Here is a 16,753-nt window from a genome sequence, read left to right as displayed (position 1 = left end):
GAATCTCAACCACTCAGACAAATGAAGCTCTCCAAGTTGCTCTGAGTACGGGTTGAAATTGTTTTCAGAGCAAAATCTGGCTCTGCCTGACAGTATAAATGCAGATTGCCAAGAACATTTCTGCTTTGGTCACAAACTGATTTATTAGACACTATGTTCGGTCGGCTTTGATTGATTGCGCGGCTCCTTCCACCAGAGCCTGTCCTGAGAAGGATACTTCATTTCACTTTTTTTTGTTTTGTTTTCTCGTTTGGAGTACTTTTGATCCTCTGAGCAATTTCTGTTTGGAGAATCAGGGTGTGAGGGTGCATTCAGTTTACCTTGGGAATCAAAACTTTTGTCTAGGGAAAACATCACATCAGAGTTTTAATGTTTCTAGTCAGAAAAAAAAGTTAGAAAATGAGGTGAGTTTTTGCTAACCAGATTTTATATCGCAGAATATTATTAATAATGTTTTGCAATTATTAATAAGTGAGAAATCGTAACTAAGATGAAATCGTTTTAGTATTATCTAACTTCATTTTATGTGCATGATGTTGTAATAACCCTTGAGACTACTCTTATATGGTTAACCGTTTTCTGCATACTTGTACGTTGTTCTTTAATAAAACATAAAAAAACACGCAAGAAGTCCATGAAAGCACAGCCCCTGCCACCCCCCACCCCAGTTGTTGCGATCGTTGCCATGGCGACTGGTGAGCATTGTTCGAAGGCCGTTACTGTGAAGCGGGAGAAGCTAATGGCGGCTAATGGCCGCTCTCGCTGCCCACTCAGGACAGACAGGCTGCCTTCGTTGTCTCCAACAACACGGAATAAGAGTCGCTACCTTTAACACTAGTTGTTTTGAAAAAACAAAATCACCAGAAGAGTCTGAAAAATCGCTAAATCCAGCGATAAAGTTGTTGTCGTGACAACCATAGACAAGAACACGGCGTTAACCCCCTCCTCCACACTCTGTCGCGTCTTTTGGCTCCGCCCACTTTGCAGAAACTTTCCAAAATTTATAATTTTTAGCTTTCAGAGGATTAGTTACCCTTTAAACCCCACTATTTTTCTTACGGTGAGTTGTATTTTGTTCAACCTTGTTCAGTTTGTCATAGTTTTAAAATTTAAATGTGTGGCATGTCGTCTCATTGCCCTCTGAGAAGAGCTGTTCCACTCTGTAATTCTCCTGCAGAATATATTCAGATCTGTGCATTTTATTGAATTTAATTTGGATTTAAGAGGGGTGTAGCGTCTGCTCTAATAATAAAGGACTTAAAGTGAAATAGTTGGACAAAAGCTTTGAATATAGAAAATAACGAGGGCAGAAACAGAACCTTTTTTCATCGTTTCACCTGATTGCTTTTATTAGACTGGGAACATGTAAATTACACTGAATGTCCTGTCAGTGAACTCCTCACTTCATGTTCTACAATAAGAATATTTTCAGTCTGGTAACCTTGAACTGAGAAAAAAATATCACGCAGGCCAAGCAGCCAACATCATGAAAGTCATGCTCCAACAATAAAACCAATTCCAGATTTACTCTGCCGCTTTAGCTGTTTTGATTCTCCCTCCAGCTCCCCCCCATCCCTGTCCCTTCAGTCTGTGTCTTGCTCTTTCTTTTACACTTTATCTGTCTGTACAGCTTGTAAAGGCACAGAGCATAAGAGAGATGAGTCGAGGTATTGATCTTTGGGGGAGGATGCCTTGCTGCAGTCTAACAAACACAAATTGATGTCAAAAGCTCATCACTTGAGTAAAAGACAAGTCTGCTTCCTCTTAGAGAGATCAGACGGAGGAGACATTAACCAACATGCTAAGATAAAAACGGGCATTAAAGTTTAAAGACTCCTTTTTTTTGTAAAGGAAAGAGCTTTCTTATCTCAACAAAGCGGAGCTGCTTTTATCTGATTGTGACTCTCCTCCTTATGTTTATACATAACAGCGACGGGCAACTAATGAAGAACGTGTTAAAAGCAAATTATTCGCAATGAAATCACTGCGAGACGAGAAAGTGGAGTCAAAACAAGGGCTGAGCAATTTCCACAAAGAACACAGGAAGTCTGACGGATACAAAAACAATGTGATCTAAGACAAAAGGCGTTTCAGATGAATTTCAGTTAATTTGCACTCCACTGCCAGCGCTAGTCATTCCCTAAAATACAGCGGGGATTATTCACTCCCCACTCCCTGTTTGAGATGTCAGATCAGGGGGGAGACGTTTGGGACTTTTCCTCTGCCAAACTTAAAAAGTTCCAAGTTTTAACGGGGTCTAATTGAACACTGATGTGCTGCTGACTTCCCAGCGACCTCCGCCTTTCATCCAGTCTGTTTTAAAAAGCCATTGCCGGTTGTAAATCAGGAAAATGGCAATGTGAGTAGGAGATGGCATCTATCTAAACAAGAAGAGTAAGCTGTGGTTTTTAAAGAGGGGTCTGCTGTTTTGTAACCGATGCAGCTGCAAACAGAAATGTATCCATTCAGACGTTGATGCATAAGGTTATATTAATTAAGATAAAATTAATAATACCTATAAAAGTAGGTGAGATATTTGTTCATTTAACTCACGATCTACAAGCTAAATGATGAGTGTTGTGGTTGGTGCGGCGCTAAAACACTCAAACTTCAAAGGATTGTCAATGACGCTGACTGGTTTTGGTTTTTGCTGCGTTTTGGACAACTTAAAACCTAATTAAACCTGCCAGGAAAAGGGCTTTTTTCAGGGATTTAGTCAGAACAGTGGGTGAAAACAAACCTTGAAGAGGAAGCGGCCAGCCAAACTATAAGGCGGGTAGGTCAGTGTGTCCCTGGCATTTATTGGAAAAACCGACTGCTGAGTAGGACAGAGCAAATGACAGCTGACACAAAGTCTTAAATTAAAGGATTTTATGGGTGGAGTTCTAGATAATCAATAAAATCTCAAATCTTTATCTGAATGTGTCTCGTCAAAAGACAAGTTATCCCACATTATGTTTTCTTTAAGAAAAAGTTCTTAACCACTTCAATTTTAACAATTAATCGTGATTAATCGTCAACTAATTTAGTAACCGATTAATCACTAACTGGAGTATAAACTCAAAAAAGGCAGAAATTAATCCCAAAGATAAACATTTACATATATTTGTCTAGAAATCTGTTCTACCCAGAAGTCCTCAAGTCGCACTATTTTAGCTTCATCCTGTATAAAAATAAAAAATAAAGGTAAAAATCTTCTACTAATCACTTTTTTGCATTTTTTTAATCTGTTAATCCTAAAATAATCAGAAGATTAGCTCTACATTGTGTTGATTTTAAGTCAAGCAGAAAGGCCTGAACTTTTCAAAGTATTTTTTAGTTGCAGTTGCATCCTTTGCTAGAAATGATCAAGCATTCACTTAAAGAACACCATGTTGTTGTATTTTAGGCACTAAATGTTTTCTTTTCTTATTTAAAAAAAGGAATTTATTTATTTATTTATAGTTATTTTTCTACTTTTTTACCAGATAAAATCTTGGTGATCATGAAGATTTTATCTGATGTTTGTTGTGTCTTTGTCATTGTTGGGTTATTAACATTCTCTCTGACTGAGAGATGTGAGGCCTGCAGTACTTCAGATGATTTTCTGGTATTTTCAATGTTTTTTTAATGGATTCTAATAATTTTGTTTAGATCGCACTTTTACTTTCTGCTTTTTGAGATCCTTTAGCTTCATGTTGTCAGATTCAGATTTTATCTAAGGTATAATGTAAAATCAACTTTTTTGAGCTCTACGTCATGCTATAATGTTTTTCCATCATCATAAACAAACATGGAAAGAATCAAACTTTCTTTGATTCTTTCATGCATGTTGGAGAAATATTTTAATTTCCATGGCCACCATTCACCAGGGTGGACCTAGCCCCGCCTTCAAGGACAAAGCTCCTCCTCCGAGCTGCAGTTTCCAAGCTGCTGCCTCACAGAGCATCACTCCCCTGCAACTCCCCCACTCTGCTCCTCCAGACTAGTCAGCTGCAATTAGCAGACACCTGGTGAAACTGTGCATCAGCTGATCTCATTTATCGTAGCTACTTCTTAGTGAAACGCTGGTAAAAATATTTTTAAAGGGTTTCTAGAGGAGCCATGTTGTGATGGCGTAGTTTCGAAAGAGCAGGAGTTTTTAAAGAGACAGAAGCGTTAAATTAACAACTCAAATCTCTTTTAAGTCATATTTGAAATATATAGCATTTTTACAACAACTGAAGGTAACAGTAACTGGATTTTACAAAATGGCAGTAGGTGGCTGCAAAACACATAATACTTCTCATTTAATAATTATTTTGAGAAGACATGGTATCATTACTTTTTTACATCAAAATAGGTTAGGTTAGATTCCCTTCTTTGACTTAAAATGACATTTATTTTGTACCATGCTTTTTGTATTTGTTCAGGTTATCTTTATTTAAAGTAAAAGTAGTAATGTAGTGACAAAAAAACAGCAATATAGCTGAGGTTGGATGGACGCTCTTCAGTTATAATGAATTAGGATCCAATTAGAGGAAACTAATTAGATGTTTCCTGTAAATTAACGCTGGGCAAAGATTTATTTTTACAGATTATTGAACCAATTTTCCAAACTGTGGAAACCGGTGGACATGTTTCTGTTGGGTGAATCAAATCCAAGATAAATTTTTTCAGTAAAGGGAGTTTCATTTTCATCAGGAATGCGTTGCTCTGAGTAAGCACTTTACAGTCTGTACAAGCATGTCATACATCCAGTTGCCATGCTTAAAATGCATTTGTGAAGCGATCCAAAATTTTTCTGGCCTTTCAACAAAGGCTCTCTTTGTAAACCATGTGAAAAAAATAAAATGTTTGCTGCTTTTCCTCCAGTGACACTGGATTAGTAAGCCAATGGGTGGAGAAGAGGAGCTACTGAAAATGAATGAGCGGCTCAGCGCGGCAGCAGATAATGTGATAGTGAAGTCAGTGATTAATAGCAAATCTTTTGCAGCAGCCAGAGATTTGTGAGAGATCTCTCCTCATTTTGCTATTGCCCTTTAACGGCAAAGCCCAAGATTTCCTTTTTATGTTAGAGTGACTGTTAATTGTGTAACAACTGGCAAAAACCATGAAACATTTATTTTTTCTGTTAAGATATAAATGTCAGATTAAATGTTTTAAGGACACAAATAAGTTGAGAGCTACAATTTCTTCTTAAGTGGGAAAAATACATTAGGCGTTATTTTTTTATAGCTACACAGATAAGCTATCATTTGAATGGGATATTAGCAGTGATAAGCAGGGAACTCTGTTCACAATTCTCTATGAGATAAACATTTACTACTACTATTGAACTTTAAAAACACAGTGAAGTCACTATATTAACTTCAAGTATTAGAAAAATACATTATATATATCAAATATAACTTCAAAGAAATTTGACTGTGTAGTTTGATGGTTTTAAATTGGGCCTCTGTCTCTTTAAAAGCTCCTACTCTTTCTGAAACTCCGCCTTCAGAAAGTCAGAAGAGGAGCTTTACCTCAAAGGCGGAGCTAGGTCTACCCAGGTGTTTTGCCCTGCTGAATGGTTGCCATGGAGATTAAAGGATTTCTCCAAAGTGCATGAAAGGATAAAAATAAAACTCCAGGTACGTTTTTGATGAGGGAATAGCTTTATAACATGATGTTAAGCTGAAAAAAGTTAATTTTACATAACACCTACCCTTTAACTGCAGCTGTTTTTTTCTCAGTGCCGGAGCTAAATAGGCAAGAGTGTTTGACTGGATCAGATGAAATTTTGGCATTTTAACTTTCTTTGCATGAATCATAAGTGTAGCATTAACTTGATGTGCTCTTTTATGAAAAACAAATATAATATTGAAGTTAATATGAGCTAAGTCGTAAAGTTTGAGCGGTGTATTTGCTGACCTCTGGATAAGGTTTTGATGGCTGAATTTCTGTTTCTCATTTATCCCACATGAAAACAGCATGTACTGGTTACCTGGAGAAAAGTGAGACTTTTTCTGTTGGGGTTCTTTGGGCCAAACAGGCTGACCAGAGTAACAATGCTGGTCAGAACTGGAGCAGAAATTACAACATCTATCTTAATAACTCTTGTCAAATGTAATGTAATTTATTTTTCAAGTGGCCATTTTGCAAGGTAGTAAATTACATTCAGATTGGTTGCACTAAAGAACACTTTTAAATCCTTCCATAGGGTGCTGGTTTGTTAGGTTCCCATGGTACATTTCTCCTGGCCTTTTCTGCCTCATTGAGTCATTAAACTAAATCCATAGCCTAATTTTGAGCTGGAGACTTGGTAGTGAAGATTTTTGTACTTTGTCAGCTGATTATCACTTTTGAACAAGCTTTATCTGCATTTTCAATGATCTCTTGCTCTCTTTTCATTTTGTATTTCATTTTAATCATATTTTTTTATTTTGGTCCCATTTTTCATTTAAATTAAAATGTGACCAAATGTAAAATTACATTTTAATTATCTACCACCCTGAACACAACATAAGTGTGAAAATTGGTGTGGTATAAGTAACAGTGTGAGTTGTTAATCAATAATGTATCCATTGATAATCATAAAAGATCAAAAATACTTTGTCTTGTTTTCCTGAGATGTTTTGAGATTTTTTTTTTCTGTGTCTGACTTTGTGGTTATGACATCACTGATTTCATATCACCGCTCATAAAGCAAGTCTAATGCATTTCCTCCACTCCTATTCATGCTTCACTGGGTTTTCTATGTGAACATTCCTTTATAATTCATCACTCTGAGCCTTAATCATAAATTTAACTGGATATATAACTCAATACAAGACATAACCTCGAGATTATTTACTGGAAGCCTCCACATAGTATCATCTGGCCCTATAATACACAGAAAGAATGCGCACCTTGACACAGGATGATACCCAAAGCTCAATAAATCCCACTGCCGCCGCAGCTCTTGATGAATGGACGCCTCGCCCCTCAGAGCCCTCTGCGCCGCCGCGCTGTCCATCCAGCGGCAGCCGCCATCAAGGTCACACAGGGCGTTGCACTTTGTGAAGGATCAGGGCTCTTTATTTTTCATCATCACCTCCCTGAAGTCCTCACAACCTGAGCCTGTGGTTAAAAAATTACATTTAGATGACAAGGAACTAAATTAGCTAGCCTGTAGCAATCACAAAATGCTATTATTTACCAACGTTCCAGATTAATTATTCATGCTAGAGGTTAATAACATTAGACACAGGTCTTTTTTCTGTTTCTTACACCATACAACCAATCCTCCATGGTCATAATTGCAGTTTTTCCATCATTTCATTTTATTGTGAACAACTGTAAATATTTAAAATCCCAATGGTGGTGGAAATAAATCAGCAAGCTTTCCTTCATTCATTTGTTTTTCATTCTTTCGTCACGCACAGTATAGCAGACAGAGATTGGAGCACAAACACAGCTGCACTGGGAGCAGAAATAATCACAGCGGCTGGTTAAACTGCAGCACGCAGAGTCAACAAACCCAAATCCCCAAAAATCTGAATGTCAACTGAATGTTATATTACCTTTGGATCAACTGAAACAAAAGTTCAGCTTGACAGATCAAATTCCAAATATCTCCACCGTTAGTAACAGTAAGAAACACACAGGTTGAATTTATTAGACTATGTACTCATAACCATTGGATATTGATGGGGCATTGAATATAGAAACAGAAGACACTATTTTCAAAAGATCATTCAATTAACTGACTCTCGTGGTTTCTCTCAACTTTTGCTGTTGCCATTTTTGCAGACTAGTGTTGTGGCAAAAAAAATAAAATAAAATTTCACATCAAGTCAAAAAGTAATTAAATAGATTCATGAACACAAAAACAGAAAATATGTATATAATTTTAATGTTTTGTTTAGTTTTATAAATATATGTCCATTAAGTTAAACATAGTTTTTCTCCATTACTTACAGTTTTTATTTATTTTAGTAAACAAAACATTTTCTCAATTTCAGTTTTAGTTAACTGTAATAACCTCGGTAGTTAGCTGTGCTCTATTTTTACCACAGTGACAATAAAACCAGTTTTGATTTCAGACATTTTTGTTTTGTCCTCTCTTTTACAGTTTTAGTACTAAAACTGTAGCTAATTGTTTTAAAACTCGCACCTCCACGTACAGCGATAAACGATAATATTGTTGTTTATGACCATTTTCAAGTTATACAATGGTGATAATGTGATGATCCAAGTACACCTCAAATCTCAAAAGGTCAATTTCATTTCTAACAAACATTTAACTGGAAGACATTTTAAATGGCCAAAATAAGTTAGCAAAACAACTGAAACAACAAATTAAATGCATACCAAAGTCTCTGTAAACAAAATTGTCCTTCAAAAAAGACAATTAAAAAAAAGCTAACTAAATTGGCTAGTTGAGACCAACACTCCAAAAACACATTTTATCAAATATTTTTGGGTTAATTTCAAACGCAAATATCTCAGTATACTTGAAGTGAGACAAAACTAATTTACAAGTAACTTTTAGTAAGAAAAATTAAATTGTTTAGAGTCCATATTTTCTTAATATTTATGAAAAAGTAATAGTTCCACTTTTACATGGGAAAAATGTCTGCCAGTGGAACAAGTACTTTTTCATCAATAATAAATAATTATTTACTTAAAACAATCTCCTAAAGTAAAAAATAAGTGGGAGGTTAATAGTACAGAAGACGGCTGTTCAAATTCAGCTGCTTAGAAACTTCACATTGTGTGACAGTGCATGTAGGTGAAAGGTCACACCAAGAAAGGACAAGCACAAACGGAGCTGACTCAATGATTTAAAGAGCCTGTGATGCCTCAATCTGTTGCTTCTCTCCTCTGGTAGAAACATTTTCCATGTGTTTGCCCTGCAAGCACATTTTCAGACTGGTTATTCACCAGTGGAAAACCTGAGAGGACCACTGCCCACCTAACTCGTAACCCAAACAACCACCAAGCTGGCATTTATTTATTCTTAAACCACCTTGTTCGGCCATGCTTAAACACAACTTTTGGTGCTACATCCTAATTTTAAGAAACAAAGCTTAGAAACCAGGCAGAAACAAGGAAGAAAGTCGCTGTGTTGGTCTTTACGTGGTGAAATAAGGATTAAACTACTGAAGTTGTCTGCAAATACCTAAAAATTACTGAATTTTACAGCAGCAAAAAGCTGGAGAATGAGAAAAGAACTTCAATAAAGGCAAATTGCATTTGAAATTTAAAAAAATGTAACAGACACCTAAACTTAGCAATCCTCGGAGGAGTAAGTGGGTACACAATTAATGCATAAGTGGATATCAAGGCTAAGCTGAAAAAATATAAAGACAAAACTAATTTAAAAGTATCTTTTTAGCAAGCTATTTCAGTCTGTTTTAAGTAAATAATTCCTTAATATCTGCGACAGACTGGCGTCCTGTCCAGGGTGAACCCCGCCTCTCGCCCGGAACGTAGCTGGAGAGGAACCAGCAACCCTCCTGACCCCATTAGGGACAAGGGTGAACAGAAAATGGATGGATGAATTCCTTACATCCATAAGGAAGGATTTTTAAAAGTACCATATCAAATATCAAAGGATATTTCAGTTATAACATGACATTCTTCCTCTGTTCTGGAGCTAAGCCTGGGTTGCTAGGTAATGGGCTGGGCTTCGCTGGGGTTGCTAGGTAACGGGCTGAGCTAAGTAAGGGGTAGTGCCTTCTGATTTTAGTGACGTTACATTTTTTCATGGTATGAGTGAATAATCTGCCAGTGGAACTAATACTTTTAAACAATATTAAGATTTTTTTTTTACTTAAAACAAGCGACTATATCCTGCTGAAAAGTTACTTGACAGTTCGTCTCGTCTTACTAGGTAATATTTTGGGTTTTTTGCTGTTTAAATTGGCTTTACTTATGTAGATAGCTCCAACATGCCCTTAAATACCCTGCCAAAGTTGATGAATTAATGAATATGTAATGTTATTAGTGTTTTATTAAGTGTGAGTAACTGGGTTTTTTTTTTAATAAATGTGTTTTTGTGGACCCCAGGAGAAGTAGCCATTATCATGCTAATTAAGATAAACAAGTTAGAATAATCAGAAATGTAATTTAAAAGACATTTTCCCAAAGTAATGTTTCTGTGAACGGAAGAACACGACTGTGAGCCAATAATTACAGAAAAAGAGATTTACAAGTGGAGAAGAACATTGTAATGTTAGTGGAAATATTTTTCTCTTATTTTTTCAGAATTTTGTCCAGCAATCATGAAAATAACCCCTAAAAGTACAATTACATCCTGGAGACAGACTAAACTACATCTCATTCAATGGTTCCACGCAGTGCTCAGATAAAATGTGTGCTTCTTTCCCAGTTGCATGGCCGTCTCTGTGGTCAAGTATTCAATGCTCGCTTTTTGACTATTGTGGTGATAATGTGCAGGTAAGAAAAGCAAAAAAAAGTGTCTGCACTTTTCTAAAATTAATAGAAAAGACTGACAGGTTGACCTCAAAATTCTGGCTGTTCAGACTTTCTGTCATTAAAGACGGCTGTGGCGATGGGGAAGAGTCCAGCAGAGCGATGAAACAGAAAGTAGAAACAGTCGTATTTTGTTCAAAGAAATAACCAGAACAAAATACGATGCCATTCGCCCCGGAAACAAGCCAATAATAAGAGCGATGCTGTGGCGGTCCTCAGGGAGCTTTCATCAACAGAACATCAAATCTGTGCCAAATCACTGGTTTACAGGGGATCTATTATGCTTCCTTGAACAGGTTAGGATAGGTTAGTGGTCTATACAAAACATCCATCCATCCATTTTCTTCCACCGTTGTCCCTGGTGGAGTTGGGAGGGGTGCTGGTGCCTATCTCCATCTAACGTTTCAGGCGAGAAGCCAGATTCACCCTGTACATTTTGCCAGTCTGTCGCAGGGCAACACAGAGACAGACAGGACAAACAACCACATACACACACACTCACACCTAGGGAGAATTTAGAGAAACCAATTAACCTGACTGGCGTTATACATAATATGTTAATTTCATTCTTTTAACAAAACCATTCTTAAGAAATGAGATTTTAGTTTGGTCACTTCGGTCTATTTTGATCTCCTTTCAGAATTAGCTGTTTTATGGCCTCTTGTTACTTTAAACATAAATAAGCTCATGAACATAGCTACTAACAGATGGACAATTATGCAACAGTATATCTTCGAAAAGCAGAAGTGGAGCCTCCTGCACAACCAACAAGAATGCAAAAAGGGGTTTCTGGATGCTAACTTAACAACAAAACATTTGTCTTTTCCAACAGCCATTGTACAGCGAATACAGCAGTAAAACACCGTATTGATCACGGTTTCTAGGTAACGGTCTGGGATTCGCTGGGGTTGCTTAGATCGGCGGTTTTCAAAGTGTGAGGCGCGCCTCCCCTGGGGGGCGCCAGAGCACTTTAGGGGAGGCGCGGTGAGGGAAAAAATAAACCGGAAAAGCTATCTGCTATCTTGGTACTGTGGGGTGCGCGTGTGGAGTGGGGATCAGTGGAAATGTTTCCCCCCTTAGAGGATGTTTTGGCCAGTGACGTCAGTAACGTTACTGACGTCGGACCACTTTTTTCAGTAACCAGTAATCTAACGCGTTGCTATTTCAAATCCAGTAGTCAGACTACAGTTACTTATCAAAATCATTTTTGCGTTACTGTCTTCTTTTGTTATTTAATCGTATTTCCTCTACTCGTCTTGTTGAGTGACCGACGTCTCTATGCGACAGAAATGTAAACAATGGAGGGAGATGCGCATTTTGTTGGAGGAAAAACTGGAACTATTTTGAGTTTCTGTCGCCAAGTCCGATTATTATAAGCGGCTTTGGGCTTCATTTTTTAAAAAAGTCGTTTGAAAATTTAACGAGTTGCTGGTTGCGCCTTTTTGGGCTCGTTTTTGAACGTGAAGTTATTCATTTGGGGTTGGAAATAAGCAGAGACTCATAATAAATCCCAGAATTTGTCCGTCATTAAGGTAGTTTTACTCAGTCTCTCCTTGTCCATCATTTCCCGGATGATCCGTCCCGCTGTGTCTTTGTTGATGTCAAGTTAATATATTACCTCTGAATGACGTCGAGTTTCGCGTTGCGCTCCAGAAAACTGCAAACATCGAGACCAATATGAACAGCGCAATAAACATGAAAACAGCCACGAATGAACGTGTCCGGAGTTTCCAATAGTTATAATGGCAACTTAACATCATTATAATTATTAATATTAAGATAAGTGTCACAAATCTGTGCAGCCATCTGAGCTGTGGAGCTGCAGGAGGAGCTCTGTGCTGTGACACCAAACGCAGGGCCGTAACGCAGAACCTGGAGGCTGGGGAGGAGGGGGGCTTTAAAATCCTTCTTAGAGTTTTCCAGACAACAGTGGACCACACAAATTACTCATGTTTTTTATTTTTTGTACAATCTCCTCTTCAGTTCAACCTTATCAGTGGAGACACATTGTTGATGTTACCATTATAAAATAGCTTACAATTAAGTATTAGCAAAGATCAATGTGATTTTCACAGGAGGTGGAGCGTTGTTGTTAGCAGCTGCTGAAAGTAACTAAAAAGTTACTTTTAATGTAACTTAGTTACTTTCCAAGTCAGTAGTCAGTAATATAACTAAGTTACTTTTTCAAGGAGTAATCAGTAGTCCGATTAAAGTTACTTTTTCAAAGTAACTATGCCATCACTGGTTTTGGCCAGAGCGGGGCTGAAGGTGGAGTTTTTACAACCCCACCCACCACCCTCGGGGGGGGAGGCGCAGCAGGCATTGTGCTCCTTGGAGGGGGGCTCACCCTTTCATACTTTGAAAACCCCTGGCTTAGATGATGGGGGTTCTGAATATCACTACATTCGGGAGATTCTTGAAATGGCTTGTTTTCCTGACACCAAAAACCATTAACTTACTGCCAAAAACCGGCTGTTTTTATTAATTATTATTATTATAATTATTTTGTTTTTTTTAAAGAAGTAAGAATCCAAAAGGAAGCATGAAAATGTGATCTTTGCATAATAGTTCCCCTTTAAAAAGCTTGGCTGAAAAATTAAGCCGTTTCTTTGTGCAGAAAGAAACATTTTTCTCTTAATAAATTAAGTAATCTTTTTAAAACTGCATTTTTATAAAACACACAACAGTATTGAATAAAATAGGAGGATTCAGAGAAGGTTAAAACTTATCACTTGCAAAGCAACAGCACAAAACCATCTTGTTTTACCCTCCGGTGTGGTGATGAACACGGCATTTCCCTGAAGCCTTATCTGAAGGAGCTCTGAGAAATGTTCAATATCTGCAAACATGTAACCAGAGAAACGTGACAGCACTTTCAGACCTGACTGAGTTCCCTCCATTATCACAAAAAAAACACAGATAATACATTTAAACTCTGTTGCTTTTGCTCCAGTTTCACCGGGTTCACACTTTCTCATCCACAGACTGATGAATTAGTTAAATTCTTGTTTTATTTTCTGGATATGCAATATAAAAGCAAATAAATTATTTCAGTTCTCAGAGGAATAAAGCAGAGACACATATGTCACGCTAACCTCTTCCCTCAAAAACAGGTGACAGCAGAATGGTTTGCTCGTCGATTACCCGGAAAAACCCCCCAGAAAAAATCAAATCATTCTCTTTTTGCATGTAAATTATAAAGTGAATTTGCTCAACAAAGTCTAACTTGATGTTGCAGTCAGTGAGTTTTAAACCGCATTCAGTTTATGGACAGTAAAATGTAAAGCAACCTTACAGATTACTCAATTTTTATATTTTTTGATACATTTTTGTGTTTTAAACACATTTTAACATCAAAGATAGTATATAAATAATGAATATAAAAAACAGTTTTTGAATAAATATTTGAAAACCGCTTCCTTATATTTAGAAAAAAGCAGTTTTTCATGCATGTACTTAAATAAGTGAAACAACAATGAAGGATTTGGAGGTCAATTCTGACTTCCGGAACTCCGCTGGGGTTGCTAGGTAATGGACCTTACCAAGCTCCGCCCACAACCGACACATGTGACCGCAAGTCTCACAAGCAAAGCCTCGTAGCGCATTGATTCTATGTAAACATGACTCGATTAGTGAATCATTTCTACCGGATTTTCACAATATATCAGCTACTACAATAGACAGAGGAAATAACAAGTTCATGTCATCATCTGGGAGGAGGTTACTGGTTTCTCAGTCACAAGCTGATTGCAAACCTGAGGCCAGCAGGTGTCAGTCAGTCAGTTACGGTAGATCTGAAATTTGGTTTGATGACCTCAATATGAGAAGTTACAGACTGATAGGAGGAACCAAAGAGCTCTGTGAAGGTAAAGTCAAATCTTCTGAAGTTGGAATACAGTTCATTTAATGTCACATAATTATTGCGGTAGAAGCCATTTGTTTGTTAAAATTTTATGAAATATATTTGTTCTATTTGATGTTTGTTGTGAATGACGTATATTCACAAATGAACGAGGTAATTAGTCCAACGTTTAGAAACTACAGCGGCTGTAATGAGCCACAGCAAAGGTAAACAAAGGTAAAATAACCCGAACAGGTGATCAACTCAAAACCACTCGTACCTTTTTACTCTCTCTCTCTCTCTTTGTAGTTTAAGCACACCGGTTACCGTGGCAACCGCCTGCGCCCCGCAAATATTACATTAAAAACGTAACATTCAGTCCGTTACGATGTCAAGTTTCCAGGCTTGATATTTAATTCTCGATTATTAATCAGCGCTTCCCTGAACACAGGGATGGTTGATTGACCAGCTGTACTTGGTGCTAGAGTGGCTAACAGGAGGAACAGTTTAGTCCAAAGCCTTTTCTGCTAAAATAAAATCTTTAGTGTGTGTCAGATACAGTACACATTGCATATTGATCTGTTTAGCTAACGTAAGACTGTGTAGCAGACAGGCTACAAGGTGTAGAAGTTGTATCAGTACTGCTATTATGCTGTACTTAGCTAACGGGAAGCGTGTTTGTGAGACGGCCACGGACGTTACCATGTAGAATGGGCATCAGCCAATGAAAAGCGGCCCCTGTGGTAAGGTCCATGAGCTGGACTTCTTCGGGGTTGCTAGGTAACAAGTAGTGCTGATTTATATTCGAAAGGTTTTTGAAACAGCTTAATTTCCAGATACAAAAAAACTTTTATTTATTGCAAAAAAATGTTTTTTAAAGCTCTTTGAGTGTTTTTAGATGTATTAGTGACACAAATCAAAGTACAAAAACTTTTGCAGCTCACCAATCAACCTCTACTATGAAGATTTTGTGAAAAGTCCAGACTTAAATATGACTTAGACTGGAGCAAGATCTTGAAGAGAATGCTTGAAAACAAACCAACAAGATTAAATTAAAAACATTTCTGTAAAAGGAAGCAGACCAAAATCCTTCCACAGTAATTTAAGAGATCAATTTTCTCTTAATAAATAAGTAATTTTTTTCAAACTGCATTTTTGTAAAAACTTTTTTTTTTTGATGATCCAAGACATTTAAATGAGGGGGGGAAAAAAAACATAAACAGAAGAAAGCATAAGAGGGTAAATACTTATTTTACAAACCAGAAGCAAACTTTCAATCCTTAACAGACCTTTGAAATTAATCCAGGAGATTGGCCTTCTGTTGGACACATTCGGTTCCAGAAACCGAATGTTTCTCATTTTCCTGAGAGGTGCAGCGTAATCTCAGTGAACATCTCTCCGAATTTGTCTCAGGTGTTTATTTATCCAGGACATGTCAGCTCGCTACAGTATCCTCATTTACCCGCTTCTACTGTTTCCACAGCGCTGGCAAAATTCGGTTTACCACTGTTCACTGCACCGCTCTGACAGAGGTCGTGTAATGACAATACATACTGAAAGAGTCAATAACATTATTAATTTATGGCTGTACATAAACTGGTGCCTCTTAAATCTAAATTCTGATGCAAGCTACAAAAACAAGCAGGAGAAAGGTGGAGGAAACGCAAAATACGGGCAGTAAAAACGATGGGAGCAGGAGGATCTCACAAGAAGTGATGGAAACTGGTGAGTATAAGTCCTGGGGAGGGTGATTCCTGATGAATGGCAGATGTATGTAGTACATTTCAACAAACAAAAACGCAGCAAGGTTCTCCTCCTCCACTGGTCCCCACTTTGAAAAACTCTGAGTCATGCTAACAAATGGCATTAGTAACGAGATACGACTTAAAAACCCAAACGCAGGTGAGAGCGTTGAGTAGCGGCAGCCATGAAAGCTGGTGGTAAACTGAGCCAGCTGTGAAGGCAGCAGGTTGAGCTACAGGCGCTTGCAATCCTTTGCGTGTGACGACATGTTCTCCAGAACTCCGCCCACTCTGCCATGACGAACATCAAAACAATCAACGGGCTCCTTTAAAGCTAGTCTAAAAGCAGACGTCTGTAACCTAATGTCACTATTATTTAGTTGATTTCACTTTAAAAAAACGGTGAGACTTTCTGCACAAACAGACAAGTATGCAAACCAAATTTCTGTATTTATTTTATAACTTTCAATGAGGGAAAATACAGCAGTGATGATAGCAGCTCTCAGTGTAATTACAGATTTGCAGTGAACACTTTTTACAAGGCAAGAAGATTAATGTTCATATACTTTATAAGTATTATTAGAAAGATATCAAGAAGAAGTTACAAGTATAACCGTTAGTAACCATGGAGACAAAGCCGCGCCGTCATGTAGCCTAGTATTTATAGAAAAAAGTGGTTTGCATTTTTTTTATGTTGCTCCGATGAAAGGATCACCTGCTGTTTATGACATCGTGACAGTCTGTCCAGCAG

The 16,753-nt window shown here is 37.5% G+C and overlaps 1 protein-coding gene across 2 annotated transcripts in view; it reads right to left on the bottom strand.

Moving 5' to 3' along the window:
- znf385d (zinc finger protein 385D) overlaps positions 1-16,753 on the bottom strand; it is a 141,135-nt gene that overhangs the window by 105,484 nt on the left and 18,898 nt on the right. For both annotated transcript variants that reach the window (XM_044117354.1, XM_044117352.1), the window contains exon 5: positions 6,849-7,059. The gene's annotated coding sequence lies outside the window, so the exon portion shown is untranslated. The remainder of the gene's footprint in view (positions 1-6,848; positions 7,060-16,753) is intronic.

Source organism: Gambusia affinis, linkage group LG05 (genome assembly GCF_019740435.1).
Source record: "Gambusia affinis linkage group LG05, SWU_Gaff_1.0, whole genome shotgun sequence".
Classification (NCBI taxonomy): Eukaryota; Metazoa; Chordata; class Actinopteri; order Cyprinodontiformes; family Poeciliidae; genus Gambusia; species Gambusia affinis.
Note: the sequence above shows the minus strand (reverse complement) of the source record. Positions and strands in the feature narration are given on the sequence as shown.